The 22934-nt window shown below is 39.4% G+C and overlaps 1 long non-coding RNA gene across 1 annotated transcript in view; it reads right to left on the bottom strand.

Annotated features, from left to right (window-relative positions):
• Window positions 1-580: 580 nt before the first annotated feature.
• Window positions 581-22934, bottom strand: part of LOC111753172 (uncharacterized) — a 76281-nt gene continuing 53927 nt past the window's right edge. The window contains exons 2-3 of the long non-coding RNA XR_010321727.1: window positions 11423-11564; window positions 581-3720 (exon numbers count right to left, since the gene is read on the bottom strand). This is a non-coding gene — a long non-coding RNA (uncharacterized LOC111753172). The remainder of the gene's footprint in view (window positions 3721-11422; window positions 11565-22934) is intronic.

Here is a 22934-nt window from a genome sequence, read left to right as displayed (position 1 = left end):
AGGCCATCATGCTTGGTAAAGTAGAGGGTCAGTGAAAAAAAAGGAAGGCTCTCAATGAGATGTATTGACACAGTGGCTGTAACAATGGGCTCAAACATAGCAACAATTGTGAGGATGGCGCAAGACCAGGCTGTGTTTCATTCTGTTGTACACAGGGTTGCTATGAGTTGGAAGCAATTCGACAGTACCTAACGACAACAGCAACTGTTAATTTTTTTTACTTCTTATATTATAAAATATATGATAACTGCAAAAGAGTATTATACACATACACACACACTTAAATAATGATAAATAAATAAATGAAATTAACCTCTTGTATCCACTATTTAGCTTAAGAAATAAACTTTGGCTTAGATTTGTAGCCTCCTGCATGTCCCTAAGTGCCTTCCTCTGCCCCCAGTATTCGATACGCTCACAAATCTTTTATTGATAATCCACCCTCATCTTCCTTTTTAGTTTTCCACTCATACATGTTTCTGTTAAGAATATACTGAGGATTTCTGCATCTGACATTATGGCCATCCAGGTGTATTAAAGGACCCTCTTCCTGAAAAAAACAAAACAAAGCATTAACCATAAAAAAAAAAAAAAAATACACAGGCTATATTCTTTGAGATACAGTCAATTTGCAAAATGAAGGGAAATCTTCATGGCTTTCCCAAAAAAGTTTAGCTAGAGCAGAACTAGAGGGGCACTCAGACTGGAGCAACAGGAAGCTGGTGGGGCAAGTTGCCCTGAGCATGGATCCTGATAACACCATTATAATTGGGACACTGAGCCTAGGGCTAGTGCACAGATGGAGAAGCCAAGCCTGGTGCTCTAATGTTGAGCCCAGAAACTGAAGGAGGTCTGAAATGGTCCCAAGTCAGTGGCAAAAGCAGACATCGAAGAAAACCCTCCCTGGAAAAGAGATACATTTATTTGGGTGCAAGGAATTCACCCATATTAAAATCAATCAGTAAGTTCAAAATCAAAGGATATCAAGTACACAAAAAACATAGCTATCATGAGAAACAATAATTATAGACTTTGACTCATTTACTTTGGACAGATCATCAGAAAAGTTCAATGGCTAGAATCATGCTTGATAAAGTAGAGGGCCAATGAAAATGGGGGAAATCCTTAATGAGATGGATGGACATAATAGCCACAACAATGGGTTCACACATACCAAAGATCATGAAGATGGTGCAGAACCAGGTGTCTTAGGCTGGGTTCTCTAGGGAAGTAAAACCAGTAAGTTATATAAATATACATAGAGTTTATATCAAGGAAAGGGCTCACGTGATTGTAGATGCTGGAACGTCCCAAGTCCGTGAATCAGAATAGTTTTCTCCTGATTCACATAGCCGCAGGGGCTGGTGAACCCAAGATTAGCAGGTTGAAGAGCAGGGCTCTTGCTAACAGGCTGTGAAGATCAAGGATTCCCAAGATTAGCAGGCAACCTGATAGCTCAAGTCCCAAGAACCAAAGGTCGGAGGAACAGGAGGCAGCCACAGGATTCAGAGTGAGCAAAAAGCCAGAACATCTGCTTATAGTTGGATACAGGCCACACCCCCAAGGAAACTCCCTTCCAACCAGTTGGCTACTCACAGTAGATCCCATCACGGGAATAATCACATATAAACACTGAAAATCATGGCCCAGCCAAGCTGACACACAATCTTCACCATCACACCAGGCAACGTGTCATTCTGTTAAACGTAAAGCTGTCGAGAGCTGCAGCTGACTCAATGTCAACTAACAACGGCAACAATAAACAGCCTCACACACAAGGATTGTAGATACTGAGAATATTACATAAAAAAAAAAATTTTTTTTTTTTTTACATACAGAATATAAAATAGTTATGTATGAAATGTTTAAAGAAATCAAGGGCACAAAATCAACAATAATAATTACGTATTTTTTTTAAAGGGCAAGACCCCGTTGTTCCCATCCTTTCTGTGCGGGGGAATATTTTTAACTACAGCTTAAGTTTCATTAATCTTTTAGGAACATCCCAGTTTCTGCATCTCTACCTGTCAGCTTTATTTATTATATTTTTCTACATTATGCGTATTTTACCTAAGTTTTCAAACTTATTGACAGCAAGTTCTTAATATTCTTACTGTATTCTTATCTTGCTGCACCCTTAGTTACATATTTGTTTTGTAATATTGTTTCTTCTTTCTCCATTGTTCTTGTTCAGACTTGCCAGAGTTTTGGTGGTGTTAGTATTCTTCTCAACAAACCGGTGTGTGCTATTTTATTTCTTTCTGCTCTTACCTTTACTATTTCCACCCTTTACTTCCTTTTGGTTTATTGTGTTGCTGTTTACCGAACTTCTTCCCCTGAATGATATGCTGAGTATTAGGCTCCAAATCCAGCCTTCTATACTAAGTGGGTAAGTGCTATGGCTGCTAACCAAGAGGTCAGCAGTTCAAATCCGCCAGGCGCTCCTTGAAAACTCTATGGGGTAGTTCTACTGTGTCCTATAGGGTCATTATGAGTCGGAATCGACTTGATGGCAGTGGGTATACTAAGCTTTGTGATGATGTTTCTGCAAAGGACATGTCTCCTTTGTCAGAAGGCCTGTTGTTGGATTCCATCAATAGGAGAAATTTGAAGGGAGACCGGGTGGCAGGAGAAGAGTGACTTGTTCATTTGCGATTATTTTTCCTGTCAGGTCACCCACCACGGCCCTTTGCCCTGGCAGTTTTTTGTCATTCCTAATAAAAGTTTCATTTTTCCCTTCATAGGTGCCAGCACCAAATATCTTATTTCCCTAGAGTTGCTGTAAAACAAATACACAAGCAGTGGCTTTAAAGAACAGAGATTTATTTTTTCACAGTTTTAGAGACTAAAATCAGGGTCTTGGCTGTGTCAGCTTCTTGTCAGTAGCCCCAGGCATTCCTTGGCTCCTTGGCAATCCTCACATGGCATCTGTCTTCCTCTATGTGTGCATGTGTGCCTATACTGCTCTGTATATAACTCAGAAGTGACTAGGTTTAGGATCCACCCTACATGGGTATGACCTCAACTGATTGAATAGATTAGATTAGATCATAGAAAGTGATTACGTTACATCTACAGATGGAAGAGTCAGGATTCCAACACATATTTTAGGGAGGGCACAATTCAGTTCACAACAACCAGCTAGACAGTGCCCGCTCCTTACGTGTTTGAGTCCTGCCTCCACAGAGCCTCTCTCCAGAGCTTCTGAGGTACCAGCGACAGCTGAGCACTAACCTCTCCTCAGAGCAGCATTATGTGAGGTCCGTCCTCCAAGCTTCTAGGATACCAACAGCAAGCCAGGCAGGTGGCAACCCTCTTTGGAATTCAGAGTGCCAATTCTGTGGGCCCTCCACCAAGCTTCTAGGTTCACATCATCTCAGCTTCTTCCTTTTGTTTCTCCAGCACTAGGAGTGGTAGTATCTCCCTTCTAGTGTTCTCTTTTTGCATTTTCTGTCCTCCTGCACCTTATTAACAAACTCTCTGTTATTTACCACACTGAAATTACTCGAGTGGTTTCTGTTTCTCTGAGTGGACCTCAACTGATGGAAATGTCCGGCTCATTTATTTTCATACTTTTCCCCAGCGTAAACACTTAAGGATTATGCAAGATTCTCTATTGCCACACCTGGCTTGTCAAGTGTGCACAGCAGAGGACAATCTGGGAACTACATCTCCTAGAATGATCTTCTCCATATGTTCTGTAAGTGTGGATTTCAGTCTCTAAGAGAAGAAGAAAGAAGCCATTATTAGAAGAAAGAGCACATACCAGATCTAAAATTTTCAGTAACTTCTGGGTAAGCTTTGCTGTTTCAGTGCTTCCAGGTTTTTTTGTTTTTGTTTTTTAATTGTTGTTCTTTGTTTTGTTTTTTGAGATTCTTCAGGGCTTTTTTGGGAAAGCTCCTGAGAACTACCTGGAAGTCCTTTTTTATTTTAAAACATTTCTTTTATTATAACGTCTAGCTAATAATCAGGCCATGCTTCCTACTTCATTAGGGTCATTTTTTGTTTATTTGTTTCCTACTAAAATATGATCATATAGAGATCAACTGATTAATTGGATTTTTTATCCCTATTTCTCTACTAGTTGACTTATTTTCAGTGAAAGGGTTTCTAAATGGCCATTAATAAGGAAGTCTACTGAATATCTCAACTGTTTTGAGCATTTAGGATTCACTCAAAAAAAAAAACGCTATAAGATTATTCTTCAAAACTACATATACAAATAAAAATATACGAACTGGCTTCCCATATATTAACTTACAAATTCTCAAGCAGTTGCTCTAAATGGAGGCTGATTATCAGAATAACCATAGGAAACTTTTAACACATAGATGTCTGAGCCTTATTCCTGAAGACTGTGCCTGCAAAGCTGGGTTTAGGTATCTATATATGTTTGGATGAATTTGGATGATCGGCCTTGTTTTAGAACCACTGCTTTGTATTACCTTTTAAATAATCCTGTCATGTCATGTTTTTAATATCCATCCCAAGTGTGTCTCCAGTACATTTTTCTCCCTCATGGGCCCCAGTATTGAAGTGCACGTCCTGAAGTCATTTGTGAGCTACAGCTTAGAGGGTAGGCGTGAACATCTCCTCCCTGACAAGGATCACTTATACCGTACACAGTGTCCCTGGACCATGCTTATTTCAGAATGAATGCTAATGATAGACTTGTGAAATCAACATGTTGGACTACACATTTTTATTTTACAAATGCAGACTAAGTCAGGAATGCCAAATGGCAGTGTCACAAGCCTTCCGTTCTCTGCCAACCCATTGCCTTATGGACTCAAATATGTTGATCTACAAGCAGATGGTTCTTCCTCCACTCCAGATTATTACATAAGAAGAGGTGCGGTGGGTTGAGTGTGCTTGATTTCCAGGAAGACCAGCACAAGGTCTGTGACAAGGCCCCAGGTGTAGCGGAAAGAACAGAGCTTCAGAGACAGACATGTCCTGATTTAAGTCCTGGCTCTGTCTGTTTCTGATCATGAGAACTTCAACTCATCTCATTTAGCCCCCACTTCCTCCTCTGCAAAAATGGAGATAATAATATTTATGTGCTTATGTGTACTGTGTGTGTTTATGGGAAATTTGAATAAAATGTATACAAAGCAACCAGCAAATAGAAGATACACAATGAAAGAATTGCTTTTTAAAAAATCTCTGTATGAGAAAAAAAAGTTCTCCTCCTAACCTTCCTCCCAAGTGGCATTTCTCTGAATTGAGGAGGTTATCTGATATGATTTAATGTGAACCTAAGTCAGCAATCCTTTGGCAGGAACTCCTAACAATGGTTATTATAACATAAAACACATAGAGACTGAAAAGACTGTCTAGAAGGGGTAATGTTTATCTGATTTTGCTTTCTCCAGGCACTAGAATCTTGACTCTGGAAGTCTAGCTGAGTTCAAACACCTTTGGCATCTAAAAATATCTATACTTATGTGGGGGTGCCTACAAGGAAGAAAACAACATAGCAGAGACCCTGATTTGAACTTTTAGCTTCCAGAGCTATGAAAAAAATAAAATAAAATTGTTCTTTAAAGCCACCCTCCTGTGGTATTTGTGTGACTGCAGCACAGGTAACTAAGACACCTGACTTTGGACGCCCATGGGAACCTGACTGGTATCAATGTATGCACCAGTCTGGAAGACTAACATCCCATGGGGCAACCCGTGGTCAATGTGAAGATGGAGGCAATGGATAAATGCCCTGATCTTCTGCCTCTCGTCTAGACAATTCAGAGGTACATTCTACATAATCACTCACATACTCCCAGTGTGATCGAGCCCCAGTTGACCACAGTTATGACCAGTTTGGAAACCCCGGTGGTGTAGTGGTTAAGTGCTACAGCTGCTAACCAAAGGGTCGGCAGTTCGAATCCGCCAGGTGCTCCTCGGAAACTCTATGCAGCAGTTCTACTCTGTCCTATAGGGTCACTATGAGTCGGAATCAACTCGACAGCACTGGGTTTGTTTTTTTTGGGTTTTGGTGGCCAGTTTATTTTGGCCATCACTCACTCTGTATTTCACTTTCCCAGTCTCCCACTTGTGGTCCCTGAGACCTCATCCCAAAATAAATGAGTTTCATATAAGGTGTGTCTCAGACTCTGCTTTCTGATGGAGACCCAAGCTAAGACTGTATTGCTCAGGCTGACCAATAAGCTAAATAAAATTCCTGAGTCCCTGAGATTACAGGCTACCGCAAGAACATCTTGGCTTTGCAACGGTTCTATACCGCATCTTTCTATTATGAGTGTTCTGAATTTTCTCCCTTTGCTCTGTTTCTCTGCAGTGGCAGAGAAGCCAATGAGCTATTCAGTTTTGGTGGGGAGGGCTGATGTCCCTTTTCTACTAGTGGCAGGGCTAAAAATAGACTGATTCTCTTTTGGGCAAAAATATAGAGGCCATAACCCTTCCTATATAATACTGTAAACCCACCACATCTCTAGTAGAATTAGCTCTGGGGCTTCCTGGTTTATCCAGTTTACTCATAAAACCATTCAGCTTAAAATTTTTTTCCCTAAGACAGAAGGTCCCCAAATCTGTTTTCTACAACATGCTCTTTTGCCAGCACTAGTAAAATAAAAATATTTCCCCCCATAAATTTTACTTAGAGTAGCTTTTCTTTTTTAAGCTGGACATATCACCAAACACTCAAAAATAGAAAATTATAGCACCAAGCGGCACACTCTTGACACAATTTCTTCCTTACTTCCTTTCAGTTTCCTGCTGGAGGACTTTTCAAGACATGCTCTCCTCCTTATCTGCTCTGAGCCAGGGAGTGTTGGCATTGTTGTGTTCCTATGTTTACACATAACTATAGGTGTCGTACTTTCCCCTTATGCATTCACTAGGGGTGGGTGAGGAGAATAAATCTGGGAAACAGTACAGCCACTCATGTTCCATGTATTTAGATCAGACCTTGAACAGATGACTACAGATGAACCTCTTTCACTCAAAGCTCTATTATCATACAAAATATCTTCTTGTTCTCTAGTGAGGCCAGTTTTGCTTCCTCCTTTTAATCAGCCCTATGTTTTTTGGCTGGGTTTTGTTTTGTTGTCACCACAGGCACTTTGACCCCTCCTTCCAAAACACAGGAGAATTTCCCCCTGACAGTTTTTGTTTCTCTTACTTCATCTCCCCCTAGGATCTCCCTCTTCAATCTTTCTTTTCTTTCCTCTTAGGACGCAGAAGCACAGAAAGGACATGAGCTTTGGAGTCAGACTGTCAGGGGCTCTAATCCCTGCTCTATCTACTACTATCTGTGTAAACTCCTCACCCTGAGTTTTTTCCCCCGTAAAAGAGAGATAACAATATGTTTCACAGAAACATACTGTTTCACAGAATTACAGAATTTTTTGTTAGCTGCTGTCACGTTAGCCCCCGACTCATGGCAACCCCAGGGCACAACAAAAGAAATGTTGCCTGGTTCTGTGCCATCCCTACGATCCATGACTGGTTGCAGATTAGACCACTGCGCTCCATAGAGTTTTCATTAACCTATGTTTGAAAATGGATCACCAAGCCTTTCTTCCTAGTCTATCTTAGTCTAGAAGGTTCACTGAAACCTGTATGGCATCATAGCAAACAAACCAGCCTCCACTGACCAGTAGCTGTGCATGAGATGCACTGAAAAGGAATCGAACCTGGGTCTTCTGCATGGACGGAGAGAATTCTACAACTGAACCACTGCTGCCCTCATCATCTCTCTATTAGCAGCTATATTTTCCTTGCATATATAGTCTGTTAAGCTTATTCTAGTTCTCCCTTTACAACTAAATCTCATTTTCCCAGCTAACCCTGCTTCCCTTGTACCAGTTTCCATGCTCACTCAATTGAACACTATACCTTGGTCAGTTTTTAATGAATGTCCTTAGCCTTTTACAATATGTCTTGTATTTTACAGCATTAGTTATCCATTGCTGAGTGACAACAAGCACTTATCGTCTAAAGTTATTTCTTATCTAATCCAACAGTGTCTTAGCTGAGTAGTTCTAGCTCAGAGTCTCCCACTAGGTTGCAGTCAAGCAGTTGGATGAAGTTGTTATCATCTCCAGGCTCTACTGGGGCTGCACAACACAAAACATAGTATCTGCCATAGAGCGTATCTTGGCAGTCAAGAATTTGAGGTATCAATTTTAAGTCAAAATTTTAAGTTATCATTAATGTCTACTGATTTACTCATTGTGGGCTTACAGTCTGGCTCTTCACACCTAGGACAGGCAATCTCCGTCTTAGGTTCATATCGTGCTTCCAATTTGGGGACCTAATGGTTTGAAGTTCACAAAGTCTAATGGGACTCTTGCCTGGTGAAAGTTTGCACTGTCTCCACGTGGAAGTGACCTTCAGTCAAGCACAGAGTCACTTTGAGAGCATTCCAGCAGCTGAAAATGGGCTTAGTGGGCCCAGAATTCTGCACTACCTAGTTGAGCAGAAGTAGTCTTGGCTTACAACCTGTTCAAACTAGATTTTAACAATTTAATCCTCAGCTATGGAGAAATCACAATGACTATAATACTGGCCCCACTGGTGCAGTGGTTAAGTGATAAGGCTGCTAACCAAAAGGTCAGCAGTTCAAATCCACCAGCCACTACTTGGAAACCATATGGGGCAATTCTACTCTGTCCTTTAGGGTTGCTATGGGTCAGAATCGACCCGATGGCAACAGGTTTTTTTGTTGTTGTTGTTTTATTTTGTTTTTTGGTATGACGCTGGCCACTCTGTTTGCTCCTCCAGATCCACTCTTCAGCCTTCTCTGCCCTGCTCTGTGCCCTAGGAAGCTGACCTGCATGGACTGCATCAGTAGGCTCCCTGGACCTCTGGCTTCTGGTAGGCTTTGGCCAACTGAAAGCACTGGAAGGGAATCGAAAAGGCAGGAAGAGGCTGAGGCTGGGGTATTTACCCCCAGCTCCTTCCCTGACAGGTTTCAGCATTAGCTAGATTTCTCTACCAAAGGTAACAGATCCTGTCAGGAGCCCCTCTTTGTAAAGCTGTACACTCCAGGCCCCCGAAACCACGTACTTCTCTCACCCACTCAGGCTTAGAAGTGGTAACTGTTCTCCCACATTTGCTAAACATCAGGGTGCTTCATTATCACTTTTTTCCCCAAAACCCTGCCCACAACTTTATTAGTCCTTTATTAAATTCTCCTCCATCATCCAGTTTGAATGCATCATCTGTTTCCTGCCAGGACCCAAACCGATAGCTATTATGAAGTAGCTGTTTTTAAACAGCATAACCTCCCAGGATTCCTGCAGGTGTATGTCAACTGTCAAGTATAGTTACAAGTAATTAAAAGAACAGACTATTGAATTACTGAGTTGTTATTTTAATGAAACTTTGTGGCTGGCAGTAGTTTTCACTTCTAGAAAAACCTATGTGAGCAATCATTCATTGCCAAAATTTGCAATCAAGAGCTAAATAGTAGTTAATTGGGGATCATTGATATTAAATCCAGCAAAATACTTCATGATTTAAAATAATGGTTAACTTTTATTGAGTGCAGGGGTATGGCAAGCATTGCATGAAAGGACTTAGGTTTTTAAACATGTTTAATCCTCACAACCACTCTGTGAGGTATATTAGCTTGACGTGATAGATGTGAAAACTGAGGCTTAGGAAAGAGAAGTACTTAGCCCAAGGGCACACAGACAGTCACTGGTGGAGCTGGTGTCCAAACCCAGGTTATCAGAATCTAGAGCCTACCTTCTGCTCAATCTTTCTTGATGAGGAAAAACTAAGAAATAATGACGAATGTGTGTCTTTGTTTAAATGCAAATGTTTGCTAATTTATGCATGGTATAAATAGGCTGCTTAGAATTATAAGTAATACCACTTTCTACTTCTAAGACTTCTTTCTATTCCAAGCTTGATGGTTTGATAAGAAGAGCTAGAGTTACTGTGATTTTCAGGTGTGATTCACAAATAGAAACAATTCTGAATTCATGAGACATATGTACATATGCAGAAGTGTCTAACTCTAGTGCCTCATCATTCCTCAACTGGAAAGTGGTTGATCTCAGGTCACCTTATAAATACTGGTCATGTTTACACAAACTGAAATACCAGATCATTCCTTGACCTGAATGAGGCTTTGTTTCAGTACAGTGTTATCAGAATTGGTGTTAAGGAAGAAGACTTCTTTGTCTAGTGAAGCTGTAAGCATTTAAACATCTGGTTGGTTTCACTCCAGAGGTGTTTGCATTTCATTGACAGATGGAGCAATTTTCAAATGGTTTTCAATCAATTTGTACTAGACAAGTGATTGTAAATGATTTCCTGAGCGGGGGGGGGGGGGGGGACTAGGAAAAAAATGTAATTTAACCATTGTGTTTAACTTTTTAGTCGGAACCGACTCGACAGCGGTGGGTTTGGTTTTTGGGTTTTTTATTATGAAATAACTACCACAAAAACCATGGCAAGGAGGTGAGGTCCTGTCTATTGTTAACGCTGTTTATTTCCATGGTGTTTGGTAATTTTAGTTTATGTGTATTTTTTTCCCCAGGAAGGGAGGCACTGAATATGTCTAAAGTGTGATTTTTGCCCATTTTTTATAAATATGTTACTCTTTATTTTGGCTTCTTTGGGTGACATCTCTCAAATTCTATTTTTTGGGTTATACACACTTTAGGTATTAGCATTATTTCTATGACTTTTTAAATAAACACCCAAGACATTATCATGACTCTTTTATATAGCCAACTTTCACTTAAATTTATCCACGTGTTAACTGTAAATTTTGCTCTTCATTTCTCCTTGCATTCATCTGGGATTTTTTTTTTTTTTTCCTTACTGAAATATACTGTTTAGATTTAATTACCTTAGTGAGGGTTGTTGGCAGCAAACTATGTTTTTCCCATTTCTTCTTCTTTTTTTTTTTTTTTTGCTGAACAGGCCTAGGCTGTGGGGCAAGCAGTTCTGCCGTCTGAGCCATTTGACTCAGCAGGTCCTAAGTTAGGAGATGTATCAGCGAGAAGAAAAGGTGCTGTGCAGAGTTTAAGGCAAGCCGCAACAGGAAAATCACCCTTAGAGATCTGAAGAAAGGTCATGCCTCCTGCAGCAAAAAATTGCACACCTTTTTAAAAATGAAAGCATGCTAAGTGGTCCTGGTAAAGACTAAACACCTGACCATGAATCACAAAATGACATGAATCTAGAAGTTCCTAATATAAACTGGGTTCTGCCAGACACACCAAATCATAAGGTCGGGCTTGCCCAGACGCAATCCATCAAAAGCTAGAAGCAGAATATCTGGGATCAAACATAAGGCAGGTCAGGAGGTACAAACACAAGGTAGATACAAGCAGGTGGCCCCACATCACCCACTGTGATTACATTAGTGCCTCTTTCTGTGGATAGCTCATGGAGGAAGAAAAAAGTCAAGCTCAGTTCATGGATGGGCTTTTTTTATTACCTGGAATGTAGGTTCATAAGTGGAAACACGCCACAAATAGGCTTTGGCCACACTACAGCCTCTTTTAATGATGTCTTCAAGGTGAGGTCTTGTGAAGTGAAATTCTCCCAGTGGACAGAGCTTCAAGCAGTGTAGCTGATCTCTATATGTGGAAAAAGAAGTTTCTTAATGTAGAATATGTATGCGTTCAACAAATAGCTTAGTTGATTAGTCAGATACCTGGAGAAGAAATACTAGATCAGGGACAAGGAGGTCTGGAATAAAGGCATGTGGATTAATCTTCTGAGTTAAAGACAGATAATCTTTGCATTAGATGTTACCATCCACCAGAGAACAACAACCAAGATAAAGGTGCTAAATAGCCAAGTAGATGGAATGACTTGGCCAGTTCACATCAACCACTCTCTGTCTTTAGCTGTTGCCACGTGGTTTCATGAATGTAGAACCATGGCGGCAGGTAAAAAGGATACGCATGGGTCCACCAGCATGGGTTTCTACTCACCAAAGTCACTATTGAATGTTCAACCTACTAGCAACAGTGACTAATGCTGAGCCTAGTATATAGCAACATCCTTTGAGGACACCAATGATCCACTTAGGGGTATAAGTTGACTCCATTGTATCTCTTCTACCCTGGAAAGATTTATTGGATATGAGTTAGATTTCCTGTTCAACGGGCCTTAACAAGAACCATTATCCAAGGGTTTAAAGTATTTGAGCCACTGAAACGGGATTCCCACCTAACATTGACATCACACCAGTGGATTTACTTTAAGGTCAAAAAGATATGGTGGATGGGGAAAGTGATTATGGGATCTGCTGAACTGATAACACATCACCCACAGGCTGTAGATCTGAGAAAGTGATGGAAATGCTAAGTGGTCTAGGGGACTGGAGGAGGTCTAGCATCTGAGAAAGGAAGGTTCAGATGGTACATATCTTATCACCACAGGGTACGATCAGGATTGTGAATGTCAGTAGAAAATTCCCAAAGGCCTACCTAGCCTCATTCAAGCAGTTATAGCAAAGGTAGGATTCCTGCCAAAAGACCAAGCAAAAGTGAGGATCTGAGATGGGTATATGGACCAACAACACATTCCTCAATGTCATGATGTTTGTAATTTCCTAGGGTGGAGGAAGGCAGTGGCAAGAGCCCTTGACCTTGACCCAGTAGAATAGCCTTGGTCAGTGGTTTGACCTTTGAATTAATGAGTTTAAATCCTGTGTGGAATTAACAAGTTTAATTACCTGATATTATTTAAACCAGAAGAGATCAAATTAAGAGCTTTATAACATCAGTAGAAATGGGGACACCAGCGCTAAGTTGAGCTCTATGATAGAAAAGGTAAAGTTATCTTTCTGCACATTTGAGCAATAGTTAGAGGTTTTAAGCACACTGATGTTGTTGTGTACCACTGAGTTGATTCCAACTCATAGCGACCCTATAGGACGGGGTGGAACTGCCCCATAGGGTTTCCAAGGCTGTAATCTCTATGGAAGCAGATTGCCACACCTTTTTCCCACAGAGCAACTTGTGGGTTTAAACCACCAACCATTTAACTAGGAGTCTATAACTTATCAACAGTGCCATCAGGACTCCATGTCAAGCACACTAAAACTAAAAACCAAACCGGGTGCTGTTGAATCAATTTTGACTCATGGTGACCCTACAGGACAGAGTAGAGCTACCCCATAGGATTTCCAAGGAGCAACTCATGGATTTGAGCTGCCAACCTTTGGATTAACAGCTGAGCTCTTAACCACTGTGACACCGGGGCTCCTCAAGCACACTAACAAACTACACATGTAATATTCTTACAGTGGGTACTCTTAAAAGCCGCTTTGAGAACTTTCTAGGACTAGACCCCAAATCAGTCATTGTGGTCCATTCTCATTCCTGGGGGAGAGGTGATTTAATCCAGGAGGAGGAGATAAATTCACCTAATTCTTAAAAGTATAATCAGTTTCCTTTGCCCACCACCTAAATTTCATTTAACTATTCACTTAAAGTCACAGAAGATTTTCCGGAATACTCTAATTCTCCAAAACTTCAGCCTCATGCGTGATGGTAGGAATGTAAATTCATACAGCCACTGTGGAAAAACTGTTTGGTAGCTTCTCAAGAAGTCAAACATAGAATTACCATATGACCCAGAAGAATTGAAAACCGGTGTTCAAACAAAAATCCGAGCGTGAGTGTTTATAGCAGTGCTAGTCACAATAGCCAAAAGGTGAAAAGAACCCAACGTCTATCCACAGATGCATGGATAAACAAAATGTGGTATGTTCATACAACAGAATATTATTCAGTCATTGAAAGGGATGAAGTATTGATTCATGCTACAACATGGATGAATTCCGAAAACATGCTAAGTGAAAGAAGCCAGACACAAAGGCCACATACGGTGTGATTCCATTTATATGAAATACCCAGAATACGAAAATCCATAGAGACAGAAAGCAGATTTGTAGTTGCAAGGGATTGGAGGAAGGGGACAAAAGGGAGAGACTATTTAACACTTTGGGATCTCCATCTAGGGTGATGAAAACGTTCCTAAACTGGAGGGTGGTGGTGGTTACATAATATCATGAATGAACTTAATGTCATAGAATTGTATACAATGATATAAAATAGTGAGTTTTATGATATGTGCATTTTACCACAACTAAAAAAAAAAAAAAAAGATCTCAAATTGAAATAATAGGTACGTCCCTTGTTTTCCAAAACCATGTTTTGATTAAATGGAAACACTCCTACAGCACTAACTGAAATGGGTCACCAGTTTTTCCTTGTAGGAGATGAACCAGGACTTTGTGTTGAGTAAAGTTGGTCAGCTGTTCTACAAGGAAAACACCTGGCACGGAGTCCTGGGCTCTTTTAAGAACTGCTAGCTAAGCCTCCTCCCCAGGGTAAATGCAGGGAGGTGCGCTTGAGTCCAGGTTTGTGTGGGCCACACCCAGCAGCTAATAAGTTGTTCTGAACTCTATGTGCCCCATCTTAATAACCAGTTCTCCTCCCCCTGTGTAATCATGTGGCTACTCAGATGCGGACAGCGAAAACCATCAACGATTTGGAGATGAGACAGAGTCCAGAAAAGCAAGAAAACTCATGAAAATATAAATTTAGCTTGAGGTGTTCCCTGAACACAAGGCAGAGACCAGAATTAGGGCTTGTCCTAAATTTGAAAATTGACAAAATAGTGGCTTCTCTGAAAGCAGAGCCCTTTGGGTAAAGAACATCTCTCAAGCAGGGGTTAGACTCTGTGCATGAGTGCAAGGGAGATGATCAGAACCAAATTTTTGTGACATCGGGTCAGAAGAGTTTGCCATAACTTAGAGCTGAGAAAACCAACACACCAAGTAGCAAGGAGTGAACACTTAAGCTTCCTCCATCCCAAAATGACAGTTGAAGGATCTAGACTTTAAGTTACAACTAAGCCAGAAAGAAAACTAACACTTTACTAAACATTAATGGTCTTCAAATATCAGACCCCGAGCAATATTTCCAACCACATCTCTTATTATTCCCTGCTCTCCATCCAGCTCTTCATGGTTGTGGTTTTGGCTTTGCTCCTTGTTTATCTTATTGCTGTATTTAATATATCATTATATTGAGGTCTAATTTGTACACATTAAGATAAAGAGATCTTAAGTGTACAGATACATGAGTTTTGACAAGTGTATACACCAGTGAAACCCATACGCAAATCAAGAGATAGAATATATATATCACCCAAAAAGCTCCCCTATGTTCCTTTCCAATCAGCCCCCAACCCAGTCACAAGCAAACACTGTTCTGATTTTTAACACTACAGATTAGTTTTGCCTTCTCCTGGGTTTCAGATGAACAATTCTCCCAAGAAAGTACTCAGCTTCAGGTATCACCCTGATTCAGAAGAGGGTATGGGCATAACGAAGGAAGAGCTCTAATGAACAAGATAAAAGTGTAAAATGATAACAATAAGCAATTTCAAATCCGTGCTCATATTTTTAAGTTCAGTTGAACAATAAAATGAAGCCCATTAAAATCTCAGTTTATTTGTGAGACTCAATTTATACCTGTCTCAGTATTTTTTTCTCTGAAATCACATCTTTGTTTCAAAGACTGAATCATTCTAGTTATATCAGTATCTTAGGATTTTCTTTGTTTTCATGTAACAAATATATCTGTGTTTTTAGGTAAGATATGTTTAAGTGTCTAAATAAAAATAATCTAAGAACAGCTGCTTCTTTATTGTCACAGACCATTTATTTTAAAATGCATATGGTCTATAAAGTACTTAAAGAATAAAGCTATTACTACGCTATTCCCAGTATTGCTGCCATCACTACTGTTAAGAAGATTTTATAAAAACACTGGAAAAAAGGGCAAGGTCATCAGTAATATTCTTGACGTGGTTTTACAGGACTCAGCCACCGTCCTGGTAACTTCCTCTCCCTCCCCGATCTCAAGACTTCTCCTTCATTTGCATTACACCCCGATGTTAACAGGAGGAGATAGTCTGAGAAACCTACCGCACTTTAGGAGCCCGGCTGTGTAATCCGAAACAAGCCTAATTCTCCTTCTCCAGGGAAGCCTTTAAATATTCAAAACTATTCTCTAAAACTCTTCAGTGAGTGCATGTAAAGACGAGGAGTTCTGAATAAGGTCTCTAGTTTAGTTGTATCAATGTCAGTTTCCTGGGTAGGATAATTGTACCACGGTTATGTAAACGTTAACGTCAGGGGGAGCTGGGTGAAGTGTATGGGGAAAATTTCTATACTTTTTTTTTTAACAACGTCTGTGTGTGTCTAAAATTTTTTCAAAATAAAAAGTTAAAAAATATATATTGTCTCTGTCTTTAGTCCTCTTAGGACAAAATTTCCACTTCCTTTAACTAGTCCTCCTTGGATAAAAATTTCTAGAAATAATGCCTCCAATTTCTCTTTTGTATACAACATAACTGAACATTTTAAGGAAAATTTATCTTGCCTTTTTAAGCACTTTAAGGAAAATTTATCTTGCCTTTTACTTACTCTCTATACATTAATTTATATTCTTTCTATAAAAATAAATTTAATTTACACAGTTTTTATTTCGGGAACCAAAATGATTGAACCAAAAAAAAAACCTTTTGCCAGTCGAGTTGATCCTGACTCATAGTGACCCTATAGGACAGAGTAGAACTGCCCCATAAAGTTTCCAAGGAGCATCTGGTGGGTTTGAACTGCTGACCTTTTTGTTAGCAGCCGCAGCTCTTAACCACTACGCCATCAGCGTTTCCAAATGGCTTGAGCATCCCCCAAATTAACCCTTTATTTATTCTTGATATTTTTGTTATACTATTTTAATCTAGGCTTTGTTCTGTTCCCAGTAAATAATGAAGACAAAATTGAAACAAGAGAACATTCTGAAAACTAGAATACAAAAACATTTTCAAGAGCATCAACCACTTTATAAGCAAAGAACAGCCAACTGTGTGACCAGTTATAATGCAATTCCTTTGAAGTAGATATAATTATACCCTGATTGTGTTATGTAACACAATTAATACTTATAAAAAGCAAACGTTTCTCTGTGCTACTATTAAAAAATAAAATAAAAACAAAATTTTTCTTCTAAAGCCTGAGTAATTCTGATTTTTGAGTAGAACATCTCTGCAGATAATCTCCTGTGCCTTTAAGTGCTTATTTGTAAAGTAACTGTAAATTCTTAAAGATGTATACTCTGAAAGTATGTGTCCATTGCTCAGTAGAAACAAATGTATCTCCTATATTGTTTAATGTTTGCTGTAGTACCAGTTTGGGAGCTAGGTGGGGACTGAATATACATGAAAATAGAATAAATATTTCTTAAAATGTGACTATGGAAAAAATTTTACAATTTTTATCTGTTAAAATTCAAATTATTTTAAAGCAGAAACCTAAATCTGATGTCAGTTTCAACGTTCATTTAAATATGTATGTTTCACAAGTTACGGCAAAGTATGTTTTTCAAAAAGTTATTCAGACCGAGAAGTAATATGACTGAAATAGTTAAGAATTTCATTACTAGTACCATTGTTCATATGTATAATATTCAATTATAATTTTCTCTTAAGGACAAAGAAGCCACTGAGTGGTACAAACAATTAGCATGCACACTTGATTGCTAACCAAAAGATTGGAGGTTTGAGCTCACCCAGAAGTGCCTTGGAAGAAACACCTGGCGATCCACTTCTGAAAAGTCAGTCATAGAAGAACCTATGGGGCACAGTTCTCCTCTGACACACGTGGGATCACCAGGAATCTCATCAACTTGACAGTAACTGGTATACTGATCTGCTTAATAACAATGGAAGAATATCGTAGGAGCTAGATGAAATCAGGTCAGGACTGGGACATGACTTTTTCATCTATTCCTAATTCAACCTTCAGTTCATTATTTCAGTTAAGCTGTAATGAGAATCTAGTACAGCCTAAACTTGATAGGACCAGATGCTAGAACTGCAATCAATCATAAGGATACTATTTTTTAGTCTATTTAATATATCTCCCCCACAGCATAATACTATAGTTCCTAAGACCTCAGTGTGCCCTATTTCTGAATGCTGAAAATATCTCTAGTTTAACCTTGCATTTTTGCCTGAGTCAGATAATTTATTCTTAAGTATGACATGCTTCCCTCAAGTTACAAAGGAAAACAATTTCAAAAATGGGTATAATAAAAAAAAAAAGTCCACGTTTACAAGTAAATGAAGGCTATGAACCAACTGATAAACTGCCTGCTTGGGCATGTCATGACCTAATTTTTTTGTAACTCATCCTATTATTAGTCATGTTTGGTGACTTTGAACACTAGTGTTAGACTGTATGTCATGCCCAGGGGTGGTTGAAAACTTACTGGGATTTGCTTCTAGAAAACTGCTTTCCCTTACAAATAAAGGAGAATGATTTTATACAATAATTTCAAGAGAACCAGCAATGGAAAAGGCACTTTTCTAGGACTTGAGGGGAATCTAAAGCTAATCAAAACATGGCCTTGTTTTCTAAGGAGGTTAAAGCCCAACAGAGGAATGAAAACCAATTAAACCATGATGCAAAACATCTTCTACGTGGCAAAAGCAATGTCTTAGAAGTATTTTATTTTAACAGGGCTGGGGGTTGAAAAAAGCTTCCCAGAAGGAAATAACATTGTGTTTGGCCTAGAAGGATGAATTTGACAGAAAGAAGGGAAGGACCCTAAAGGCTGAGATCAGTAATTTCCACAAAGATGCAGAGTCAGAAAAAAACTAAGGCATACTTAGGGAGCAAAATTGTTTATTATGGGTAAATACATGGTGACTCAAAGAGCACAAGGCCAGAAATCAAAGTAGGAAGGAGATTGAGATAAGATGTTGAAAGGCCTTGAGTAACAGACAGAGGAATGTAAACGTTAGTCTATAATCAATACTCTAGGCAGGGAAACAGCACAATCATTTTGTGTTTGGCAGACAATTCTAGTGGCCATGTCTGAGACTGATTAGAATAAACATAGATCAGAAAAGGCAAACCAGTGAGAAGTCAGATGCAATTGTCTGGGAAGAGGAAACGAGGTAAAGTGTACGCCAACCAGGGATGTGGTAGTAGAAAGGGTGGATGATTCAAAAGACTTTGTAGACGTGTTGCCAATAGGATTTGGTGATAGGTGTCACAAGAGTGACGGAGAGGAAGAGTCGAAGATAATTCTCAAAGGTTCTAGTCCTAATGATTGGGTAGACAAATATCAGACACATTTACACCGCTGTGACTTTGGATAGCTGTTTCTTCTGCCTGAAATAGCCATTCCCCATCTACTCCCTATGGACACTCCAGCCCCGCTTCAAATCTCAAGTTGCAATCCATTTCCTGCAGAACAGATACCCAGATTCCCTGCCCATAATCCACTCATACATATAATTCGTCATTTCTATATGTTCATAAGATATTTGTACTTCTGCTTTCTCTTGTAGGTGATGACTTACATGTCTGTTTCTCCACTGGTATATAAGTGCCTTATTTTTCATAATACCCAGTATGATGATGCTCAGCAAGTGACCTCTGTGGTTATTTTCATTTGTGACATTTCTGGATGTTGTCTATGATTAAGGGGGTCCAAAGAGAGGCAGCATTGAGCAATTTTTCTTGAAGTACGGCATAAAACTTAAAGTCAAATTTGGATTTTAAATGGTTATGTTCTGATTTTAATACATGTTTGACAGAAAATTAGATTCCTAGCTCTTGAATTTATAACCTAACAGAAGTTAATAGTGAGTCATGTGCACTCAAGTAAAATCACCCTTCCACAGGCTGCCTGCTCCTATCAGACAGTATAAAATAGGGGTCTATGATACCCAGAACTTCCTGCACCCTAAAATGCACAGACTTGATACCATTTTCTACCTGGAGACCACCTTTATTATGGTTTACAACAATCACCCCAAGATGCCTCAGAATCTCAGGTCAAACTTCATCTTCCACATTTTATCCCCACATATTTCTGTACATCCTCTATTCTGTCCCCCATCCCCCAATCTTCTATAACTCCTCAAACCCTTTCACTATGCATTCGGGCACCTGCAGTCCATAATCAGCAAAATTTGAAATACACTCAGTCTCTTACTTGAATATTTCTTTCACCTTCTTAATTTAAAAACTAGATAACGCATAAGAATAATATTTCCCCTCTCAGGAGGCAGCTGTTTTCTTTCTGCCACACCCACTAGGCCTAAAGATGGAGTAGGTGTCCTCCCTATTCCTCATAAAAACTTCCAGATCATACTCATTCCCATACACTCATAACATCAGGCTATACTACCCATTAACCGTTTTTCCCTCATGAGTAAGTCAGTTTGCCATACTGTGATGGCTTGAATGTTGTAATGCTAGAAGCCATACCAGTGGTATTTCAAATACCAGCAGGGTCACCCAAGGTAGACAGGTTTCAGCTGAGCTTCCAGACTAAGACAGAGTAGGAAGAGGGGCCTGGTGGTCTACTTATGAAAAAACCAGCCAGTGAAACTTTATGAATAGCAATGGATCATTGTCTGGTACCGTTCTGGAACAGGAGCCTCTCAGGTTGGAAGGCATTGAAAATACGACTGGGGAAGAGGTGCCTCCTCAAAGTAGAGTAGACCTTAATGTTGTGACTGGAGTCAAGCTTTCAGGACCTTCTTTTGCTGATGTGGCACAACTCAAAATGAGAAGAAACATCTGCAAATATCCATTAATAACTGGAACATGGAATGTACAAAGTATCAATCTAGGAAAATTAGAAACAGTCAAAAATGAAATGGAATGCATAAAGATTGATATCCTAGGCATTAAGGAGCTAAAATGGACTGGTACTGGCCATTTTGAAGAAGACATTCAGATTGTCTACTATGGTGGTAACAACAAATTGAAGAGGAATGGCAATGCATTCATCATCAAAAAGAACATTTCACCAGTACAACTAGATGGTGTCCAGCTACCACCACTGACTGCTCTGACAGGGATCACAATAGAGGGTCCCAGACAGAGCTGGAGAAAAATGTAGAACAAAATTCTAACTCAAAAAGAAAGACCAGACTTGCTGGCCTGACAGAAACTGGAGAAACCCTGAAAGTATGGCCCTCAGACACCCTTTTAGCTCAGTGATGAGGCCATTTCTGAGGTTCACCCTTCAGCCAAAGACTGAACAGGCCCGTGGAATAAAACAAGACTAAAGGGGCACACCAGCCCTGGGGCAGGGACTGGAAGGCGGGGGGAACAGAAAAGCTGGTAACAGGGAACCCAGGGTTGAGAAGGGAGTGTTGACATGTTGTGGGGTTGTTAATCAATGTCATAGAACAATGTGTGTACTAACTGATGAGAAACTAGTTTGTTCTGTAAACCTTCATCTAACGTTCAATAAAAAAAAAAAAATAGAAAAAAAAAGAAGAGAACATTTCAAGGATCTATCCAACACTGTCAGTGATAAGATAATATTCATACGCCTACAAGGAAGACCAGTTAATGCAACTATTATTCAAATTTATGTACCAACCACTAAGGCCAAAGATGAAGAAATGGAAGATTTTTATCAACTTCTGCAGTCTGAAATTGACCAAACATGAAATCAAGATGAATTGATAATTACGGGTAATTGGAATGCAAATGTTGGAAACAAAGAAGGATCTATAGTTGGAAAATATGGCCTTGGTGATAGAAACAACACCAGAGATCCTTTGATAGAATTTTGTAAGACCAATGACTTCTTCACTGCAACATAAGCAGTGACTATACACATGGGCCTCATCAAGTGGAATACACAGGAATCAAATCGACTACATCTGTGGAAAGAGACAATGAAAAAGCTCAATATCATCAGTGAGAACAAGCCCAGGGTCCAAATGTGCAACAGACCATCAGTTGCTCATATGCAAGTTCAAGTTGAAGCTGAGGAAAATTAGAACAAGTCCATGAGAGCCAAAGTATGACCTTGAGTATATCCCATCTGAACTTAGAGACCATCTCAAGAATAGATTTAATGCATTGAACACTAAAAACTGAAGACCAGATGAACTCTGGAATGGCATCAAGAACATCATATATGAGGAAAGAAAAAAGTAATTAAAAAGAAAGGAAGGAAAGAAAAGACCAAAATGGATGTCAGGAGAGACTCTGGAACTTTCTCTTGAACTTAGAGTAGCTAAAGCAATGGAAGAAATGATGAAGTAAAAGAGCTGAACAGAAGATTTCAAAGAGCAGTTCAAGAAAGTAAAGTATTATGACATGTGCAAAGACCTGGAGTTAGAAAACCAAAAGGGAAGAACACACTTGACATTTCTCAACTGGAAGAACTGGAGAAAAAATTCAAGCCTTGAGTGGTATATTGAAAGATTCTATGGGGAAAATATTGAATGATGCAGGAAGTATCAAAAGAAGATGAAACACACAGTGTCACTACACCAAAAATAATTTGTCAACATTCAACTATTTCAGAAGGTAACATATGATCAAGAACCAATGATACTGAAGGAAAAAGTCCAAGCTGCACTGAAAAGAATAATGAAAAACAATGATCCAGGATTTGATAGAATACCAACTGAGATGTTTTAACAAAAGGATGCAGCACTGGAGATGCTCACTTGTCTATGTCAAGAAATTTGGAAGACAGCTACCTGGCCAACTGACTAGAAGAGATCTACATTGTGCCCATTCCAAAGAAAGGTGATCCAGCCGGATGTGGAAATTTTCGAACAATATCATTAATATCATACACCAGTAAAATTTTACTGAATCTCATTCAAAAGTGGTTGCAAGAGTACATTGACACAGAACTACCAGAAGTTCAAGCTGCATTCAGAAGAGGTTACAGAACAAGCATTATCATTGATGATGTCAGATGTATCCTGGCTGAAAGCAGAGAATACCAGAAAGATGTTTCCATGTGTTTTATTGACTATGTGAAGGCATTTGACTTTGTGGATTCTGACGAATTATGGTTAACATTGCAAAGAATGGAAATTCCAGAGCACTTAATTGTGCTCATGAAGAACCTGTACATAGACCA

This window comes from Loxodonta africana, chromosome 4 (genome assembly GCF_030014295.1).
Source record: "Loxodonta africana isolate mLoxAfr1 chromosome 4, mLoxAfr1.hap2, whole genome shotgun sequence".
NCBI lineage: Eukaryota > Metazoa > Chordata > Mammalia > Proboscidea > Elephantidae > Loxodonta > Loxodonta africana.
This window is presented reverse-complemented; position numbering and strand designations above follow the sequence as displayed.